At 40.1% G+C, this 14,157-nt stretch overlaps 1 long non-coding RNA gene across 1 annotated transcript; it reads right to left on the bottom strand.

Annotated features, from left to right (window-relative positions):
• Positions 1-13,100: 13,100 nt before the first annotated feature.
• Positions 13,101-13,633, bottom strand: LOC146701090 (uncharacterized). The gene is made up of 3 exons (XR_014922344.1): positions 13,471-13,633; positions 13,254-13,388; positions 13,101-13,173 (listed from the first exon to the last, which is right to left on the bottom strand). It is a non-coding gene; the product is annotated as an uncharacterized LOC146701090 (long non-coding RNA).
• Positions 13,634-14,157: the final 524 nt, after the last annotated feature.

Raw genomic sequence — 14,157 nt, 5'->3', positions numbered from 1 at the left:
GGATAATAAAGTTTTAGTAGTCTGCTATAAAACTTTTCTGGTTGTTTCTTTTCTGAGAACCGAGGATATCTGATTATTGCAGGTTTCCCTCTTGTTCTTTTTTGAATATAACCCATGTTATTCAAAAGAGGGATGGCATTTTTGGACTCTGTTTGACGGCCGTAGAGAATCCTGTACTCTGAAGCAAATTCACCCAAACACATTCTTTCAAAGTCAGGTGTTCTGGGTCTGTTTGCATATTTTTCTGGCAATCCGGACATCCACACATTTTCATCATCTGGTGCCATGCTCTGCAACCTGCTCATCGGGAGACTCATTTTCAGGGCATCATCATCAGTCTGTATGAAGACCACACTGCGTGAACACTTTTTTAGTGGCAGGCTGCATGTCCTTGCCACGGATTCTTGGGCACTGACTTCTCTGTGTTTAGCATATGCCTGCATTATCTGTTTCATTTCATCTCTTTCATTGACATTGGACTTTTTTACTTCCTGGATGACGCCATTAAGAAATTGTGTCATCTCAAATTCAGGTTTAGAGACATAAGACATCATGTACATCAGGCAGCTGTAGTCATCAATGACATATTGGATGTCCATGTTGGCATTCCAGGCCCTCAGCAGATCTGCATTGTATGCATTCACCCAGCAGTCATTAGGTTCACGTTGTAAGAGGATGACATGACCATTGCTTAAATTGAAGACACAATCCAAGTATTGTTCATAAGTTAATTTGCATTTGTGAAGCAGCTCAGACAAGTCTTCAAACGAGGAATTTGGGTCGCAGAGCAAATCTCTCAATGGCTGGAGTTTTTCTTTGGCCTCTTTCATTTTTTTTGCGAGAGCCATTCGTCTGTTCTTTTGCTTTTCATTTGTGCCTTTCTCCTTACTTGTGCTATGCTGCTTATCATTGTGATCATCATCATCATCATCTGGGCTTGGGAAAGTAATCATTGTTTGGTCTACGGGTAGTTTGGGGAATCCAAACCTACATGACACATTACCTTTTTTACAGGATCTGGAGTGATTTCTGCTGTGGACTTGAACCTCAGACACAATTTTGTGAAGTTCAGGATCGGCGTTTTGGTCAGACATCTTACATGTTATGTACTTGTCAATAAATTTGTACACGTGGTCTTCAAGGTCGCTTCCAAATTCAGGTGCATCTTTGACCCAAACCAGTAAATGGATATGAGGGCTACCTCTGGCCTGAAACTCCACTCGATAAAAGTAATCTTCTACTTCACCGATGGGCTGTGCTGGGGACAGGATCAGTGTTGTCATTAGTGCATCGACTCTTTTTTCAAACAATCGCATCACAGTGACAGGGTTGCTTCGGAGAATTTCACACTTTGTGTTCCAGTCAAGTTGTGAAAAATCCACCTGTTCACCTTGTTGAGTTTTTATGACCTCAACAACCTCAGGCCATCTCATTTCAGCAGCTGAAAATGTCAGGAAAAAAGTTGGCTTTCCTAACTGTCTGACCATAGCATGTAGGTCTTTCAGTGCCTTCTCCCAATAGGCTGGAGTACCTCTCAGAGGTTTCATGAAGCGTGTTGCGTCTTTGTTATTTATCAGTTTCTCCACTTCGTCTTTATTTTGAAGCATTCTGTTAGAAATTTTACGCCCATCCTTGGTGATTGCCTTTCCTTTGCGCAATTGGATGGACATGCTGTTTGTAGCCATGTGTGTTTCTGTTACAAACTGTGCAAAGAATAGGTAGCTTTGGTCAGTTGCAAACCGTGTGTCTGCAGAGAACAGCCGTGTATTAAAATACATGCTTGGGGAAAGTTTAACTTGTCTGGCTTCATCTAATGTGTTCTGTCCAGTTGGGAACTGCACAGGAAAGGCCATGGCTTCAAGTTTAGGAACAGAGAAGAAGCCAACAGGTCTATTTCCTTGCGCGGGTGCAATGCTAAATATTCCTTCACCATATGATAAAATGTCCTGTGCTATATCTGGTGGTTGCATACAGGTGTCTAGAACAAGACCAGGTCGAAGTTCTTCCTTTTCTTTCTCCATATCTTGTAAGGGCTCTTCATTTGACTGTTCAGGCTCCATTAGTTGGTTTACATCATGACATGGCTCAAGCAGTCCAGCTGTTGCATCCTCAGTGGTTCTTCTTTCTGGTACAATTTGCTGGTCGAAGTTTCTAGGCAGTGCATCTTGAATATCTGCATCAGCAGTGTCATGTTCCGTCTCGATTATCTGATTACTTGTGGGATCAGCAAAAGTAGCTTCATCATCAATAGATACATCTTTGTATTCTGAATGCATCTCTTTTAGCTTTGATAATCCCGCTAACACGTTCTTCATGTTTACAGTGTAGAAGTGTTGGTAACCTTTGAATCTGATGTGTCTCTTCAGTTGTACCTGCAGGAGCTGGGCTTCACTGTTAGGTCTGGGAAGACAGTTTACTGTGGTTTCCACATCCGATGGTACACAAACAACAGCCCCATGTACGGCTCTTTGCTGTCCTTTTGGTAATGCAATTATTTTTGCAAACGGGAGAATTTTAGCAGTCAGTTGTCGTTCTAGTACATTTAATCGACTCAGTTCAATTGGAATGGTTGCTAGTGCTAAATTGTTTGCTACTGCGACGGATGGCATCTTGCCTCTTTGTAGGTGGTTGTCACAGTTGTAGCAAATCCACTCTTCCATTCTTTGTTTTGGGAAAGTACAATTAGCTGAGCATTCCCCGTCACAAACATGGACAAATTTTCCTGTCAAGCAAGTGGCAACAATGTTACTATTAGTAACATACTTTGATCTTTTGCAGTGTTTAACTTGATTAGGAAACAGAGTTCTGTGGCACACTGTACAGACATGGGTGGGTCCTAACTGAATGGCTTCAGACTGTGGACCCTGCTGGAACTGTGTTACTAGTCGTCTGTATTTCTTCTTTATTCTCTGTGCACACAACTTTTTATAAATGGCAAAAGATGCAGTGGTAGCCATTTTGTGTCTCTGGTACTGGGCACAGCGCTGTATATGGTGCAGTCTGAATTGTGAGTCATTGTGATACCTGGCATAAAGTGATTTTTTCTGTTTGTGCCTGTAGTTTGGATCAGATGCATATTTTGTTCTTATGTATGCACTCTTCCTTTCTCTGACATGATCCTCTCTGTATTTCTGGCCCATGTATTTTTTCATTCTGCTTCGAAAGTCAGTATCCGTGTTGTACCTTTGGACCAGATATTGCTTCTGTCTGGTTCGAAAGTCAGTATCCGTGTTGTACCTTTGGACCAGATATTGCTTCTGTCTGGTTCGAAAGTCAGTATCCGTGTTGTACCTTTGGACCAGATATTGCTTCTGTCTGGTTTGAAAGTCAGTATCCGTGTTGTACCTTTGGACCAGATATTGCTTCTGTCTGGTTTGAAAGTCAGTATCCGTGTTGTACCTTTGGACCAGATATTGCTTCTTCTGGTTTGAAAGTCAGTATCCGTGTTGTACCTTTGGACCAGATATTGCTTCTGTCTGGTTTGAAAGTCAGTATCCGTGTTGTACCTTTGGACCAGATATTGCTTCTGTCTGGTTTGAAAGTCAGTATCCGTGTTGTACCTTTGGACCAGATATTGCTTCTTCTGGTTTGAAAGTCAGTATCCGTGTTGTACCTTTGGACCAGATATTGCTTCTGTCTGGTTTGAAAGTCAGTATCCGTGTTGTACCTTTGGACCAGATATTGCTTCTGTCTGGTTTGAAAGTCAGTATCCGTGTTGTACCTTTGGACCAGATATTGCTTCTGTCTGGTTTGAAAGCTGGTATCCGTGTTGTACTTGTGAACCACATATTTTTTCTGTCTGATTTGAAAGTCGGGATCCGTAGTATATCTTCTGATAATGTAGTCTCTCATTTTTTGTTGAAAATGACGATCACTTTGGTATCTCTTCACCTTGCAGGCTTTTACTTTTTCTTGAATATGAGGATTTGCGTAATATTTTTTGGCTGATAACAGTCTTTGTTTACGGTAATGACAGTTTTCAGCATATTGAGTTTTCATAGCCTGTAATCTTTTCATTCGAAATTCACGACAGGAGGCATATCGTTCTCTGTTGTGTCTTTTTTTGTTTGTCTTCTTTGCCACTTCTTCAGTTGAAGATTTGTCTTTAGCTTTTACATACTCCCTCTGACTTGTTTGAGCTTGATGAATAGCTTTCCGACGTCGTCGTTTATTTAATTTGCTCACATTTCTTGCTGTTCGGGGGGTTTTAGCCATTTTGTCATCTGGTGAGTTTAAAGTATTGTCTAACATCGTCATGTGGGTTTTGGCTGATTCTGGTTCAGGCATTTGCGCAGTGGGATTCGTGATTTGTGGTTCATCATTTTGTGTTGACGATGTAGCTGTAGCACCTGGTGTTGCCTGAGTTGACTGTCCAGGGGGTTCCGTGTGAGTGCTGACTGTTTTGAAAGAAACAGGCACAAACTCATATCGTGCATACTTGCCTTGATTTTGAAAAAGGTTATGCAGGTGGGTGATCAGGTCATTCACATGAGTGAAAGTGAGCATGACTGCTGTTCCATTTGGCTGACGTAAACCCGCTGCACTTCTTGAATGTGAATCAAATAATCCATACCTCCCAGATTTGTCACGGAAAACCGCAAAGCACTCAGGTGAGACCATGAGCAAAGCAAAGTTCACATCTTTTGACAGACATACAAGGCGACTAGCAAGAGGCAACCACCACTCTGTTCTTTGAGGACTGTTCTCTGCTGCTGCCACATATCCATAACTTACGTCATCCATTTTCACACTGTAGACATTTATGTCAGTATGAAGTTCTTTGGGCAGGTCCTCCATGGTCAGATGATCGTGTGTATAACGCTTCTCCTGCAGAAGACAAAGAAATCGCCCAGACAGGCATAAAAAAATCACTTTCAAAGCTAAATTTCAAACAGAGGGAGAGATATGGACTTACCTTGTCAAAGCTTACGCTGTCTTACCGAACACTTCAGAAAATCACGTTCAAAGATCAATTTCAAACCGGAGGCGAAGAGACGCGTGGAAGTCACTTCTAAGGTCAAATTCAAACCCGGAGGAGGGGCAGAGAGACGCGCGCCATTGATAGTGTCGTCATTGCGTTAATCCAAATAAGGGTAGACAGGCCATACTACTCCCGACATACCACTAGAGTGAGCCAACACACCACAAATGAAGTTTCAACAGGATAAGTTTTATTTTTACTTCCCATTCATTTCAATGGGAAAAAAACTTGCATTAAAATATTCATATTTAAAAAACTATAGAAGTAATAAACACCAAAAGTCATAGCACACCATTCCTGATCCAGCCGCACAAAATTATTTAACATATATGAAGCTTGTGTCAAAACTGTGGGATGAGTTACGTGCGAAAATTTCAGGCTGAAAAAGGAAAATAATAATAACTAGAATAATAACTAGAAAAATTTGCATTTCCTGCGAAAATGCAGTGTGGATGCTTAAAGCTGAAGCTGTATGCAAAAAGTAGCTGAAAAAGCTGAAAAGTTGCAGAAATTGTAAAAACTTTGCAGAAGCAAAAGAAGTTTGCTAAAATGGAATAACTTAGCAGAACTGCAATATCTTAGAGGAAACATAATACTTGGCAGAAATACAATAGCATAGCAGAATTTAGCAGAAATATTGTAACTTACCAGAAACATGATAACTTCTCAAAAATACAAGAATTTAGGAGAAATAGTATAAGATAACAGAAAGAATATATTTAGCCAAAAATACTTAAACATTACAGAAACACTATGATTTAGAAAAATAGTACAACAGAGCAGAAATATTGTGATTTACCAGAGACACTGTGATGAACTATGAATATTGTAATTTTAAATTAAGACTATGTTTTAGCACAAATATTATAATTTGGCAGAAATACTATAATTTAGCAGAAATACTATATTAAGCACAAATCCCATAAAAAGCAGAAATACTGTACTATGATTTAGTAGAAAAACTATAATTAATCAGAAATACTACATTTAGCAGAAATACTATATTAAGCACAAATCCTATGAAAAGCAGAAATAGTATGATTAAGCATAAATACTACATTTAGCAGAAATACTATATTAAGCACAAATCTTATAAAAAGCAGAAATACTATATTAAGCACAAATCCTATAAAAGCAGAAATAGTATATTAAGCACAAATCTTATAAAATAGCAGAAATAGTATGATTTAGCACAATAGTAATAAGTTAAACAGAAAAATTGGAAAAGCAAAATGGACAGCTGAAAAAATGCTGAACATGCTGAGGTTCCCTCAAATATACTAGTTAAATGACAAAAATCTGCAAAAAAATTTATGACAGCCACACAATTACAAATATGCACACATGAGGAAACACACATGCACAGAGAGACACACACACAAGATCCAATTCAGTCAAACAGTCTAAATATATTGAATTTGAATCTTACAATGAGATCATCCCATTAAAAGGCTCTCTCTCTCTCTCTCTCTCTCTCTCTCTCTGTCACACACACACACACACACAAACACACACACACGCACACACAAACACACACAGACAGACACAGAGGGAGAGAGGTGCTGAATTTGAATCCACCAATCAGAGTGGCTGTTTACGTTTTCCCGCCAAAATAGGTGCCTCTGTTTACACACGCAGCACAGAGAGGCACAGGATTATTGCAGTCTATTTCTCATAGTGACGACTCCCCTCAAACAAATGACCATAATTTCCTAACCGTAGGGGCTAGAGCGGTCATTCTTACACCGTTTTGTTCAGAAGAGATGGGGGAATCTTCAAGTGTTGACAATTTATCATTAAAATATGAATTTTTAGAGATATATGACATGGATGACTTATTGACTTAGAAACCACGAATTCCCCAATATGCAAATTTGAATGGCTGAGGCCACATATATGATTGGCTGGCTGGGAAGCCGTGCAGGCCCTGATTTGTGGATTTGAATTCCTCAGCCCTCAGATATGATTGGCTGGCTTAGAAGCCATGAAGGCCCCAATATGCAAATTTGAATGCCTCAGGACACATATATGATTGGCTGGGAAACCGTGCAGGCCCTGATTTGAAAATTTGAATGTCTAAGTCCTCACAGAGGATTGGCTGCCTGGGGACCTGGCAGAAATCTATAGAAATAGTATGATTAAGCATAAATACTACATTTAGTAGAAATACTATGTTTTAGCACAAATACTATAAAAAGAAGAAAAACTATAATTTAGCAGAAATACTATATTAAGCACAAATCCTATGAAAAGCAGAAATACTATAGTAGGCACAAATCCTATAAAAAGCAGAAATACTATAATTTAGAACAATTTGTATAAAAAGCAGAAATAATATAATTTAGCAGAAATACTATGTTAGGCACAAATCTTATAAAAAGCAGAAATACTATAATTTAGCAGAAATACTATGTTAGGCACAAATCCTATAAAAAGCAGAAATACTATAATTTAGCAGAAATACTATGTGAAGGATATAAAAAAACAACAACAGCAATAGAATAATATTAAACACAAAGTGAACCGTCTTCCTTCATTAAATAGGTTCTTTTAGATGTTAAGGAGGAATTGACTTAACCAGGCTGGCGGAGAATGAAGACAACCGGACACCTGCAGCAGATGGGGAATCAGTGAACTTTTATTGAGACAGAGACAACCTCTCAATACAGTTCACATCAGAAGATTCCTAATATTTGCTGTAAGGATGGGTATATATTCTCTAAAACTTACAGGAGGGGGTTGTGAGGAAAGTGCTGCATTAGCAGAAAAACAACTCCATAAAAGGAAAGCGGCCTTGGGTGTTCTAGCCTCTTCGCTTGCAGATATCTTCCACCTGCAGGATGAGGCGATCGCTTCTTATCGCTCTCAAGGCCAAAGTCGTGAGCACACAGTTGCACAGTAACTTTAAAGCTGTGAGCACATTTTTATTACACAGTTGCACAGTAACTTTAAAGCTGAACAATATTTAAAGCTGAATAATGTTTGATCAGATTATATTTTCTTCATATGTTAGGCACAAATCCTATAAAAAGCAGAAATACTATAATTTAGCAGAAATACTATATTAGGCATAAATCCTATGAAAAGCAGAAATAGTATGATTTAGCAGAAATACTGTATTTAGCACAAGTACCGAAAAGTACCAGAAATACTATGATTTAGCAGAATAGTAATAACTTATTGAAACAGAAATGCAGAGAGGGACACACAAACACAGGCTCTAATCCAGTCAACCAGTCTATGTTCAATTTAAATCCTACAATGACATGCTGCCAAATATGGGTAGGGTTCTCTCTCTCCCACTAAACACACACACACACACACACACACACACACACACACACAGAGGGAGAGAGGTGCTGAATTTGAATCCACCAATCAGAGTGGCTGTTTACGTTTTCCCGCCAAAATAGGTGCCTCTGTTTACACACGCAGCACAGAGAGGCACAGGATTATTGCAGTCTATTTCTCATAGTGACGACTCCCCTCAAACAAATGACCATAATTTCCTAACCGTAGGGGCTAGAGCGGTCATTCTTACACCGTTTTGTTCAGAAGAGATGGGGGAATCTTCAAGTGTTGACAATTTATCATTAAAATGTGAATTTTTAGAGATATATGACATGGATGAATTGTTGACTTAGAAGCCACGAATTCCCCAATATGCAAATTTGAATGCCTGAGACCACATATATGATTGGCTGGCTGGGAAGCCGTGCAGGCCCTGATTTGTGGATTTGAATTCCTCAGCCCTCAGATATGATTGGCTGGCTTAGAAGCCATGAAGACCCCAATATGCAAATTTGAATGCCTCAGGACACATATATGATTGGCTGGGAAGCCGTGCAGGCCCTGATTTGAAAATTTGAATGTCTCAGTCCTCACAGAGGATTGGCTGCCTGGGTACCTGGCAGAAATATATAGAAATAGTATGATTAAGCATAAATACTACATTTAGTAGAAATACTATGTTTTAGCACAAATAGTATAAAAAGCAGAAATATTATAATTTAGCACAAATAGTATAAAAAGCAGAAATATTATAATTTAGCACATATAGTATAAAAAGCAGAAATACTACATTTAGTAGAAATACTATCTTTTAGCACAAATAGTATAATAAAGCAGAAATACTATAATTTAGCAGAAATACTGTATTTAGCACAAGTACCGAAAAGTACCAGAAATAGTATGATTTAGCAGAATAGTAATAACTTATTGAAACAGAAATGCAGAGAGGGACACACAAACACAGGCTCTAATCCAGTCAACCAGTCTAACTATGTTCAATTTAAATCCTACAATGACATGCTGCCAAATATGGGTAGGGTTCTCTCTCTCCCACTAAACACACACACACACACACAGAGGGAGAGAGGTGCTGAATTTGAATCCACCAATCAGAGTGGCTGTTTACGTTTTCCCGCCAAAATAGGTGCCTCTGTTTACACACGCAGCACAGAGAGGCACAGGATTATTGCAGTCTATTTCTCATAGTGACGACTCCCCTCAAACAAATGACCATAATTTCCTAACCGTAGGGGCTAGAGCGGTCATTCTTACACCGTTTTGTTCAGAAGAGATGGGGGAATCTTCCAGTGTTTACAATTTATCATTAAAATATGAATTATTAAAGATATTTGACTTCTAATGCACCATAACTGAGTAGAGCGAAGCAAAAACTGCCTTGACTTGCCCTCAAACAACGCTTTGTAACTTGAAATCTGTTTGGAGTATCGATATCATTCTTTCACCGTAAGAGACAGCAGGCTTTGGTGAACAGTCATAGAAATTTTCAGGTCTCTGTGGAAATCCAAAAAAAAAGTTATGACGAGAGAAAAAAGTGGTTCATTTCCAGGGTTTGAAATCTGAAGAAATCTGAGCGAAGGACAAATTTCCTACCCTCAAACAAGTCCAACTCATTTCAGAACGGTAATAGGTGAGAAAGAAATTCTTGAATTGTGAGCGTCAGGGGTGTCTGAAGATATGCCGGGACAAGCCTCATGTCTTAACTTTGCTTCGTTAAGGAGATATGACGATTCGAATATGCCTCTCATTACAGAAATCCAGCGGTGATTTTGAACAAGCTCTCCATTCACTTTATATGGAGAGTTTTCTGATATTGTGTTGGTCTGAGGAGATTTGCGAAAATTCTATAAATCCCACAACAATGATAGTGACATTTCCTGAAAGCCAGCAAAAATACCTACGTTTTGATGTATAATTTGTGGAAGTTGAGTGAAAATTGAGCAAGTAGCAAAATGTTGTTCGGACATGAAGAGAAGACTGCAAAAGCTTCAGTGTCACACTGGAAGCCAAGAGCATAGCAACCATAACAACGCATGTATTTTGTGAAAAATCACAATTTTGCAACTCAAAACTTTAAGAGGCATAAAAGTAAAAAGGTAAAAGATTTGAAAAAGCTGATTTATACCTGAATAGCCCAATAATTTGAGAACATTTTAAAGTTTGAATGGTTGTTCTAGGTGAAAATATGAGGAAGTAGTTAAGTTTCAAAAACAAGCAAATTTTAGCAGAATTGCTGAAGTTTCCCATTCATTTCAATGGGACAAATTAAAGGAAAAAAGCTTAATATTTTAAAAAGTATAATAGTGAAAAATACCAAAATATATAGCGTAAATTAGCAGAAATAGCAGAATAGTTTAAAATTTGAACGGTGAAAATCGGCTGAAATTATTATTGTGTGGATGCTTAAAGCATCCACACAATAATAATAAAGAATAAAGAGAAACAGGAACTCAATAGTGTGGATGCTTAAGCATCCACACAATAAAGAATAAAGAGAAACAGGAACTCAATAGTGTGGATGCTTAAAGCATCCACACAATAATAACTAGAAAAATTGCATTTCCTGCGAAAATGCAGTGTGGATGCTTAAAGCTGAAGCTGCATGCAAAAAGTAGCTGAAAAAGCTGAAAAGTTGCAGAAATTGTAAAAACTTTGCAGAAGCAAAGGAACTTTGCTAAAATGGAATAACTTAGCAGAACTGCAATATCTTAGAGGAAACATAATACTTGGCAGAAATACAATAGCATAGCAGAACTTAGCAGAAATATTGTAACTTACCAGAAACTTGATAACTTCTCAAAAATACAAGAATTTAGGAGAAATAGTATAAGATAGCAGAAAGAATATATTTAGCCAAAAATACTTAAACATTACATAAACACTATGATTTAGAAAAATAGTACAACATAGCAGAAATGCTGTATTTAGAAAGAAAAATATAATATAGTAGAAATAGTATGATTTGGCTGAAATACTATATTTAGCACATATACTGTAACATGACAGAAATTCCTCCAATTAGTAGTAATACTTTAACATAACACAAATGTTATGATTTGGCACAAAAATCATGATTTGTCAAAAATACTATGATTGAGCAGAAGTACTAAGATGTATTAAAAGTACTTTGATTTAACAGAAATACAATTATGGAGGAGTAATACTTTAAAATGGGAGAAATATTGATACACACACACACATACACAGAGCCTAACACTAGCATCCCCAGGCTTCTACCTTTCTACCTATAAAACCCGAGAGCAGTCAAATGGTGGAAGTGGCTTCTACCTTTCTACCTATAAAGCCCGAGAGCAGTCAAATGCTGGAGTCATTCATATGTATATTAGGTCGTTACCTAGGAATTCTGGAGGGAGGGGAGTGGGGGTGAGTGATTGAGGGGGTGGGGGGGGGGGGGAGCTGCTAAAAGCTGTGAACTTCCTTTTGTGTTTCATCTTGATGCATTCTCAATCATCCAGGGAAACAAATCTCCAAAAGTCACCAACTTGGAGTGTTTCAGTTTGCCATCTTGGGGAGAAATCAACACACATGGGTGTATGTCCTTTGTTGCTGACATTTATTGATAAAAACAGTACAAAAAACCAACCATTTGTACACATATTTACAAATAATTCAACATTGTCAGCAATCACTCACAATCCTGGCACTGCCACGGTATCTGTCGTCTGCATTTACCACATGTGTACCTGTAGCAGTGAACACATCGCACAGTGGCCTGATTTTTTTTGCATCTGTGTTTGACCTGACACGTGGCCCTTTTTCCAGGGCTCGGTGTGGAGGGTTCTGCCCGAAGCAACTGATCTTTTCTTGCCTTCTTCGCAGCTACATGAGAGTGAGCCAACTCTGTTGCAAGCGCCACCAGGAAGTCCACCCGTCTTTCCTTCGTCCCGGTGCATGCTTGATACAGCACATGTGCATTCAGTGCTGCCATGTCAATCATGTTATAAAACACGGCGACTGGCCAGCGCCGTGTTCCTTTGCGGACAGTGTACTCCCGAACCATCTGGTCCATCACATCCACGCCACACTTTGTTTTGTTGTAAAGGGTGACAGTGTTTGGCTTTCTTTTGGTGGTGTTATCAGTCTGAACCACGCTGTGCATGCTGCTAAGAATATAGACTGTCTTCTTCCGTTTGGCCGCATACGCCGTCAGCGTGGCAGCAGAGGTTGAAAACACCTAAGAAATAAGATAAATTGTTATTTTCATAGCCCTTTTACACACAATGAAACACATAAACATAGAACCACAAAAGACCTGCAACATACCTGAGTGGTGAATTCATTGCGATCTGTCTGTCTAGTGGATTGAGGAATTTCCCTGCGAATCTTGTTGACTGTGCCGAGGATGGTGGTTTTCCGTCCAAGAAGTTTTTGCGCAAGTGAAAGCGATGTGAAAAAATTGTCCGTGGTAACATTTCTGCCCTTGTCTAGGAATGGTTCCATCAGCCTCATTACTACATTTTCAGAAAGTCTCTCCCCGGTGGGACGACTGGGGTCCTTGCCAAGATATGGGAAGACATTGCAAATGTACTTGGATTTTAGGTCGCAAGCCACCCAAAACTTGATCCCAAACTTGTCCGGCTTACTTGCAATATACTGCAGGAAACAGCAACGAGTCTTTGATGGGAAAAGCTGTTCATCAATGGTGATATGCAGACCAGGGTTGTAGCACTGTCATGAACCGAAGTTCCGAGCGCAGGCAGGACCCAGTAGCAGAACACACACACTAGGGAATGAGCGAATAAAGAAAGTAATTTTTTATTGAAACTAAAGGTGTCCCGTGAGGGTAGCCAGAAAAACAACGGGTGAAACCAGATGAAACCGAGGGACCGCACAGGGAACGCCGAGAGCGGGGCTGTGAGAGGCTGTAAAACAAAAAGAGAGACAGATTACTGGGGTGCGGAAAAAAGGCAGCATACGAGGGAAAGTGGAGTGTGCGTCTCACGGTGATAGCCGGGCCGAGAGAACCAGAGGGGGGTGGAGCTCCAAAAGGGGTCGAGACGGCGAAGCTGAATGTGAACCGAATCTCAGGCGGACAGGTGGACAGGCAGGTGGCTCAAAAAACACGCCGAGTTGTGATCTGGGTACACAGGGAAAGAAAAACAGTGTTAGGTCCGATGGAGAGTTTGTCATACGAGTTCTTTTCCGCAGGCGTACGTTACCGCTGAGAGGCGACTACGGACTGGCGTGGAGCAGCAGGTAGGGCAGGATTAAATAGTCCACCTGGTGATCGCCTGGGATGGGATGCAGGTGTGGGGTTAGCAGCCACGCTCGTGGGCGTGGACATCCCAGCAGCACCCCGGACGCCGGGCCGCGGACCATGACAAGCACGTGATGCAGTTGGTGACAAATGATCCCCACACACTGGAAATTGCAGCGAACTTGTCAGTCTTTGCTCGATCACAGCGGGTGGACTTGTCATCAAAGCGTAGGTGTTGCATGATGTTTTGGAAGCGGTTTCGTGCCATAGTTCCAATTATCTGTGGGTTTCCCAGGTTTGCTGACCAGCAGTCATTTACCGATGGAAGCCTGCAAACCCCCCGCAAGATCACAATTGCAATAAATGCCATTAGTTCAGGGAGGTCCATGAACCAATGAACATCCTCCGTTTCCCGTGCATGTTGAATAGTCCATTCTTGAATGCTACGAAGCATGTCAAGAGTGACGAAGCACAGGAAGCTCTGAAGGCGAGTCGAGATACTTCTCCTGGCCTTAGCCGTTGGCTCTCCATCTGCAGCGTACGCTTCTATTGGGGTGAAAGGGAGACAGGTCCCCACATGTTCTTCACGCCACACTGTGCCATCTTTCGCTGTCTCAGTCCCCAAACAAGGTCTCTTTTTCGGTGGAGA

The sequence above is a fragment of the Copadichromis virginalis genome, linkage group LG9 (genome assembly GCF_057382275.1).
Source record: "Copadichromis virginalis isolate Kocher_CV1m ecotype Utaka linkage group LG9, C_Virginalis_male_GT1.1, whole genome shotgun sequence".
NCBI classification, from domain to species: Eukaryota; Metazoa; Chordata; class Actinopteri; order Cichliformes; family Cichlidae; genus Copadichromis; species Copadichromis virginalis.
Note: the sequence above shows the minus strand (reverse complement) of the source record. Positions and strands in the feature narration are given on the sequence as shown.